The sequence below is a fragment of the Triticum urartu genome, chromosome 3, assembly GCF_003073215.2.
Source record: "Triticum urartu cultivar G1812 chromosome 3, Tu2.1, whole genome shotgun sequence".
NCBI lineage: Eukaryota > Viridiplantae > Streptophyta > Magnoliopsida > Poales > Poaceae > Triticum > Triticum urartu.
Window position 1 is genome coordinate 16947301 of NC_053024.1, and position 2567 is coordinate 16949867.

A 2567-nucleotide genomic window follows, 5' to 3' on the forward strand; every position below is an offset into this window, starting at 1 on the left:
GAGGTATCTGACATATGCCCTTCGTGCGGAACGGAACGAGAGGACTGTTTCCACGCATTCTGTAGGTGCCCCAGGGCGGTTTCATTATGGCGCGCTATGGCCATTGACTGGCCTATGCCGGACGTGGCAACAGTGGAAATACGGGGCCGGAATGGCTTCTTGGTGTTTTGGAGCCCCTGACTGAAACCTCCAGAACGGCGCTTCTCATGACCCTCTAGCGATCGTGGCATGTGCGGAATGAGATCACCCACCAGAAGGAACCACCTCCCACGGAGGTGTCGCGCTGATTTTTGCAGGGATACATGAACTCGTTGCTTTGCATCCAGCACTATCCTCACAATGATATCACCAAAGGGAAGATGCCAATGCATATTTCTGGTGTGCCTCAATCTGCAGACTTTGAAAAGCAACCGGCGAAAGGGAACAATGAAGAGCAGAGTTGGGCTAGGCCTCCCGCAGGCTGGGCGAAACTCAACACGGATGGCGCGTTCGTGGCGGCGGACGGATCAGCAGGGTCCGGTATGGTGCTGCGAGATGATATAGGCGGCATTATCTTCACTGCATGTCGTGGCTCCTTCACATGTGATAATGCATTACAAGCAGAACTTGCGGCCTGCTGCGAGGGGGTTGCGTTGGCCCTTGAGCGTACAAGCTGTCCTATCATCATTGAAATGGATTGTGTAGAGGCCGTCTCCATGCTCCAATCGGTGTCTTAGGATCGCTCTAGCAACATGGCATGTATTAGGGATATTAAGGCGCTCATGGAGAATCGCAGAGAGATGGAGATCAAGCTTATTAGCCGCTCCCAGAATATAGTGAGTCATGCCTTAGCAGCTTATGGGCGTAGTTTGCCTCGAACCGCGGTATGGTTAGGCTCAGGTACGGAGGAGATTGTTACTCTTTGTATGAACGATATTATGCCTCCCTAGATTAACACAATCTCCTTTTACCCCGCAAAAAAAAATCTCATACAATTCTCATAATTTCTAGAGGTCAGCTAAACCCTAAAAATGCCACAAACACTAGCTAGAAGTTTCCCAAGTGAACACAGCGTCCACAAAGAAGTTTCTGCCCCAACTTCTGGTTTGCACAAAGTACCATTTACATTTACTCAAACCTGGTATAAAACAGAGTTATTTACCCCAAACCACCACACTTGGGGCTAGGATAACAGGTCAGTACCAGATTTGAGCCAGGTCACAAAAAACCACCGAAATTGTGCCTATTCTGTAACAGAGAGCACTAATTGTCTGATTTGCTCGAGAAAACAGCAAAACTGACAGGTTGGGCCCACCTGTCAGGCTGAGTTGGCATGCCTATGTGTACAAAAAATCTGACGTGGATGGGGGACCCACCTGTCAGCGTCACATATTTTCCCCTTTTCTTTTTTATTCCTCATCTCTGGCTTTCTCTTCCACGCCACATCTCCCTTTGCTCCGGCGAGCACGCCGTCGTCCTCCTTCCCCCCTCTCTCTCTCCTGGCCCTAGCGGTGGCGGCCACCTATTTCCCCCTTCCTCGTCGGCACTCCATGGAGAGGCAGACAAGCTGCGGCTGCCCCGATGATCCCCCGACGCTACCTCCCTGAGCTCGGGCGTGCAGGCTCATAACAATGGCCGGTGGCACGGCGTTGACCGCGGCAAGGTCGCTGCGGTGGACCATACGGAGGCAAGCATCCTGACGGCGAGCTCGCTCTGGCCGCCGGTGACCTCGCGTCGTCATTGCCATCACCGGTGGATCCGCGGGCCTCCTCCTATCCCGGCGCAAGAGTGCCCACCCCGTCGTCGCTCCATGGCTGCTCCACGCCGGCCCCACCGGTGCTCCATGAGGAGGTGGACGAGCTTCCGTCGCTCCCCATGACCCCCGACACCACACCTCCCGAAGCTCGGGCACGTGGGCGCACGATGGTGGCCGGTGGCAGGATGGTGACCGCGACGAGGTCGCTGCAGCGGAGGGGGGAGGACCACGTTGACGGGCACAACTGACCTTGAACGGCGCGCCGCCGCAGCCGGCGACTCCGGTTGACTGGCACAGAGCTTCTCCATCGCGTCGCTGGTTCTGCCAGGAGACAAGCACCGTCCAGAACCTGTTTGACGAAATGCCCATACGAAAAAGGAGGTGTAAATAAAAAGAAAAATGAAAAAGGAGGCACTGAGTCAATGACATGTGGGTCCCATGTACACCTCGACGTATTTGTTCACATAGGCATGCCATGTCAGCCCGACTGGGCCCAACCTGTCGGTTTCGCTGTTTTCACAGCCAAATCATCCCGTCAGTCCTGCGTGTTACAGGTTAGGCTCAGAACTAGTGGTTTTTGTGACCTGGCTTAAATCTGGTACTGACCTATTACCCTAGTCTCAAATGTGGCGATTTTGGGTAAAAAACTCTATAAAACACTCATCCTAGTACGTAGGCACAACACACCAAAAATCAGCCACATGCCACTTCTCCCTAGTACGTACAACAAAAACCCCTACTTGCGAGTAGGAGTTTTGACACAGCACGCTTCATCTAGTAAACTACATGCCTAAGCTACTAGACACGGTGAGAGCGGTCAAAAGACCCCAGA